The following is a 6,274-nucleotide window of genomic DNA, read 5'->3' as shown; positions in this document are numbered from 1 at the left end:
TTCAACTATCACTAAAAACTAATGTATGAGAATTTCTTGGCTTTCCCAAGTAAAGTAGTAACACGGTACAGCAGGCTGTCCTTTCCAGAAAGTGGAAAAAACCTCATTGCAAAATGGGGGGAGCACTGTAGCTTCCTATTGTTCCTAAGCCACAGAATTTCTATAGGAGTGATCTTGTGGTCCTATAAAGCCTACATGAGTAAAGGCACCCCTCAGTTGGGGCGTCAAGGTAACATTGCAATGTATGTGGATTATTCACATACCTTACCTTTATTGAATAAATTCACTGTAGAGATCATGATGGCATTTAGAAGAGAAACTTCTCCTTAGCTGTTAAGAAGCTGCTTAGAGAAGCTAAAGTGATATCGAAGAAAATTAGCAAGTTTTATCTAAAATGACATGCGCTTCTGAAGACTGTAGTCTATTAGTTGGGAAGCATTATTATGTCCCCCCAAGTATTACTTAAACATTTTTCCTGAGGGGAAAAAAGTAACAATGCCTCCCCCCTGTAGCTACTCTACATCACAGTACATTTACTACACATGGAGTTTGCTCTAGTTCAAGGATAATAATCAAATTAGAATAGGATAATTATTTTTAAAAAGCCCAAATTATTTACATACAGTGAAGATCAAGACAGGTTTGGATTATGCCACATTTAAGTAAGTAATGGAGAAGTTAACTATTTTCCTTTAATAACAGACTGTAAATGTATTCCTCATTCTCACTCCACTCCATTAGAGGATCTTAGTACTCAACTAATATGGTTGTTCTCACCTCACACTGATGATACTGTATTTAAGGAAATTCTTAAAAATACACACTATGTTATTGAACGTAAACTCTGGGAAAGTTAGCCAAGCAAATGTGCACCTTCCTCTATTCTGCCCCTTTACAGGGCAACCATCAGAATTTGGCAGATGCTAAAGATGTTGAAAGCCATGGAGGAAATGGACATACCTGCTTTCTCAAAGTTCTTTTAAATAATCTATTTTGTGCTAGTAATGAGGGGAGATTCATATTTTGTGGTTTTGGAAAAGGAGCTTCTTTTAGTCAAAAAGGTGTGCCTAGGATGTGGATCAATACTTTAAATCTCAAAAAGAAGCAATAAATGAAGTTATAGAAGCAACAGTTTTAGAAAAAAATTTTAAAGGCTACACAGATCAAGTAAAATACTCTGGAAATGGCACTAAATATTGGTAACTACTGAATCAAATCACTGAATTCTAAGTAAAAAAAAAATTTGTTAAAACATTTATTGTCTGTAGAAACAAAATTTACATTTATTTTATATAAACTATGTTAAACATACATAAAAAGATACCTACATCTTAATGTATGAATGAGGCTTTTAGATATGGGGTAACGTTGTCAAAAGCACCATGTGGACTCCAAAGACTACAGACTCAAAATGCGTTTGCATTTAACTCCATCTTCAGTAGTTTAAAAATGTGATTTCTTATCCACGCCTAAAAATAATTACATTAAAGGTCTGTAATATCATGTTTGCATGGGTACATACGCAGATTAGATGGTCCTTGTGAAACTACAGTATAAATAAGGTCAACATCAATGTATTCCTTAGAAATGGACATTAGGCCACATCCTTATTCAGTTGGGGGGAAAAGAAAAAAGATTCCTGCTATTCTTAAAACAAAACAATGAGGCGTTTTTTTATTCCATGAAGACTGTACTTGCACAACAACTGTTTCCACCCTGTCTCTTCCCTCAACAATAAAGATATAAGAGAAGCCAGTCACAAAATAAAAGCCATCTACTACATTATTTACAGAAAATTAAATATTAAAAAGACAACATGAGATTTAGACTGCTTAGACAAAATTTGGAGCAATGAAGAGCGAACAGAAGAAAACTGTATTGAAGTGGGAGGCAGCATAGAGCTCTTAGCTCACGTGGCTAAATACCTACTTGAAAATCTTCCAACAACAAAAACATCAGGCATGGAAGGAAGGGGCAGGTGTTACAACAATAGTTTTCTCTGATCTTAACACTGAAGATTTATGCTTACCAAGCTTAGAACGGAACACAAGTAAATGTTCATCACTGTCCTTAAGGTCTGTCTGTTAAGGAGTCAAGTGTTACCAGTAGGATTTCAAAGATCTTGAAATGGCTTTTTTTTTTCCCCCTTTGTAAGGAGGCTGAAGAACCTCCCATCTTCAAATCCTGCAGCAATGGAATGAAGTCTGTCAAGGGCAAGAGTTATGTGCAGGAATATCCTTTTTTTTTTTTCCAGATTCATTAGATGCAAGTCTGAAGTCTTTCTTTTAGAGACCTCTCCCATAGAGAACTTTGTAGATGGCTGTTCAGATGCTTAAAGAAAGGCAAGAGGCATGTTTCTACACAGCATGGGCAAAGATCCCTTCAGAAAGCAAGGAAGTTAAGGATCTCCCTCTATATACAGTCTTCTAAGATGAATACTGAGAAATCAAGTGTCTCTGCTATAATTTTAAATTATCTTCTCCAAGAACTCTCACTATCCAAGACATGGCAGAAAATGACTTTCTGATGCATAACAAGCAAATTTTGAGAACCCTGCCTTTTTTAATGCCATAAAAGTGTATTTTTTTTTTGTTTTGTTTTTAAAGCAATTAAGTTCATATAAAGAAAATTCAGCATGTCACTCTGAGGCCTTGGGAGAGAAGGCAGCAGGTAAACCGTTACCAGAACTGGCAATCAGCTGAATTTACTCCCATCCTCTGCTACCAGTTACCTGAGTTGAGACAGTCATGTCCAGGTCGAGACCATCTAAAATTCATCAGGTAAGGTGATTTTAAACATGTAAGTAATTATTAGAGTTAAGGCAGGCGTGCAGAAGCCTTGTGACATGTTGCTTCTTACTAGCTCCGGAATTTTGTTGATCTTGTGAACTCAATCATCACAAAGCTTAAAATGAGGATTCTAACCAATCTATATAGAGATTAAACAGATAGCAATATAAATGCTAACATCACAACAAATTATTTCAGACGCTTGTAAGGAAGACTCTAGTCATATTAAACCCATTGCATTTTTGGATAGCAATAAAAAACCCCCACAATTTCACATGTGAACAATTGAGAACATGACGTGAGCGTTTAACAGTCAATTCAAGTCAACCAAAAGAAAGGCAATTCACATTATATTTTCAAAGTATAAAATAAAGCTAGAAAGCTCTTAGATAATCACATTGTTAACTTGCCCTCCCAATGCAAATGCAGTGACAGACCGTACTAACACAAGAGACACTTTTCCTTCTGAAGCTGAGGCTTACACACATATTAAAAGTAAATGGTTATTTTAAACAACTGTTATCAGTCCACACTTCCATTAGAAACAATGCAATAATCAGGATATTACTTAAGTCTTTGTACAGGTGTTTTCTACAATGCAGTCACAATACAGAAAGGCACCAAGTTATTCAAGTAAATTGACCTTTCTTCTACTTAACACTTCTTCTGTGCCTTCACAACCTAATCAGTAACTCCAATACATTGTTCTCAACCAAACATCATATTCCAGTACAACAGAACTTTTCTGTGCTAAAACAAGCAAGCTGATTTGTGCATGAATATATAGACACAAGTCTCTGTAATTCACAAAGATAAATAAACACAGTAATGTCTCACACCAGATAATACCACAGAGTGGATGCCTCTAGCACCTTACTCAGTCACAGAAGTCAGTTTCTGTATGAGTTGTGTAAAATATAGGAAGTTTCATCATTACAGAATCTCAAATTAGTGAAGTAAAGTTATCGGTAAAAAACGTGATTTGAGCAAATGGTATCACCTTAAATAAAAGCTAAAGCAACTGAAACAGTGACTACATTTACCATGACATTCATCTTGAGACCAAGGATGGGCAAGGGGGAAAAAGCCCCAAAACACTAGTCAGCAAACATGCCAAAAGAACCCTTGTTTGTGTATGTTGCTCACAATTGTAGAAATAAAAAACAAAGCTAAATTGTACTAAAAGTACAAAACAAATTAGAGATACCTAGTCATGCAGAGGTAAAATAAGAAAGCACAACAACAGAGGAGCCAGTCAGTCACACTTTTAAACTTGGTTAAAGCAGCATTAACTAACTGAGGTCTGACTACATCAGCATTACTTCCAGTGTTAGCAAAACTGCTATGTCAGAAGTTTCTTCATGTATCCACTTTTCCCCATTCGTTCAACGAGTTCTCTTCCAGGCTTTAATAAGAACACTGCAGGAAGCTTACAGAAACAGTAGTATCCTGTTAAGTAAAACAATATAGCTTCAGCAGTTTGTCCTACATCATATATGGTTTCACTTATGTATTTTACAGTGCTTTAGCACATGCAGGAGCAGCGTGAATAGCTTGTCAGCTTGAGGGTAAACCTGCCCTCATCTGCAGGGAACATGCAGCACTTCCCTGCCAGCAGGCTGCTCAAGTGCAGCTACTCCACATTTGTTTTGAGTTGACTCACCTAACCTGTCATTTCAATTCCTTATTTTCATCTCCCAGTAAACCTGCACAGGATGATTTTGCCAGATTCATCACTGACAGCATAAGGAAATAAACACTTTCTTATCTACAGAAAGTTGTCTGCCTCTATTTGACCAGGGAATTCCTTTCCTTTAGCTTCCCATTTTGTGTATGCATGTCAAAGTTACTAAAAAACTAGCTGAATTGTAAATTATTGTTATTTAAACTGAAAACTCACAGTTTAGAAACAAACCATCTGGTGTCATTGCTGTATGACCATAACATCAGCCAACATGGCACGCTTCCTGCCTGCTTATTCCCTGTGAACACTGAGCAGTACACCCCACGAATTGAAGTCTAAGTAACACTATTTCAGCTGTTCTGAGCCATACCTACACTTTCAAATAGTCTCTGAAGTTACTGAAGGCGTTGTGGAAAAAACATTACAGAAAAGCATGCGGAAATCACATCTTGACTTTCCACCCAAACCCACAGATTTCCTTTTCTCCGAATATACCTCTATCCTGTATTAGAATTCTGATTTACTGCCCACAACAGAGACTAGCCTGCACTCTATATAGGCTAACACTGTCTTGAAAATGATGGAAATACATTAGCCTGCACATCTTGTGGATACGGTGAACAACTTTTTTCTTAAATAAGAACATCTCTGAAAACTACTTGCTATGCATCTTTAATTTACCAGCAATAAAAAGTCTGAGCAAATCTGTAATACATACACACAACCCTATCGTATATTACATGTTAAGGCAAAGGCTATAAACAGGAAATAAGCACAGTATTGTTCATAGCTGCTTATAAAACACATTGAGCTATGAGTTTTGCACACAGCATAACAATATTGCAGTAAACTTCAGAGAATTACTGGGATTTTGAACAAAATTACAAGCTATCTGCATTTAAAGCAGTTTCAATTATGAACAGCTTTGTTAGAAGACATGCTTACAAAAACTTACATTTTTTGTTTTTCTTGTAACTAAATACTTCAGGCCCCAAGTTCAGAATCCAGGAAATCAAGTCATTTATGACGAAAAAGATTAGAGAACATGTGGCTTGGTCAAGAATGTCATACACCAAAAAATATAATGAGACAGAATAATTTTGAATACAGGCCAGCTAATCCTCTAACAAACCCAAGCATGCTTTCAGTGCAGTTATAAGCTACTGCTACAGTACGTTACCTACCTGCCTGTTACCATTCATTTTAATCAAACACTGAAAGTTGTCCCAACATTCTAATCATTTACAAAGGTATATACACATCAGAAACCCAAGTATATTATTAAACGAAATTAATACAAAATACTGTTTTACGGAAACGATTGAACAGAGGTGTACAATCTATTGCACAACCTAAAAGGTCATTACTTGGAAAATCCTGAGCTAATGTGCTATTTCCAAACAATTCAGGCACTTTTTTTTTTTTACTTTTTTTTATTACATAAGCAATAAACTTTCAACATATAAACCTCTGGGTATAACAACTCAAGTTCCATCTGTAACATCATGCTTAGAGGAAAAAGTGTTCAATAAATAAGACTCCCTTCAGTGACTTTTTTACTTGAGACTGGTATGCAAAAGGAACTAAAGGTACATACTACAATGTTTCAGTTGAATACTGTACTTTAAAAGCAATTATTAAAACTGTAAAAAAGTTCTGCAGCATTCCACTACTGAAAATAAAGTTATTTTAATCAAGAAAGTTACAGGGTTAGTTCCTTTATCCTATTTTAAGTCTTGACAAAGTTGTCAAAAAATGAACAGATGCTCCCTTTGTTGTGTTATCTGTTTCAACTTTAGGA

This window comes from Tauraco erythrolophus, chromosome 1 (genome assembly GCF_009769465.1).
Source record: "Tauraco erythrolophus isolate bTauEry1 chromosome 1, bTauEry1.pri, whole genome shotgun sequence".
In the NCBI taxonomy this organism is placed as follows: Eukaryota; Metazoa; Chordata; class Aves; order Musophagiformes; family Musophagidae; genus Tauraco; species Tauraco erythrolophus.
This window is presented reverse-complemented; position numbering follows the sequence as displayed.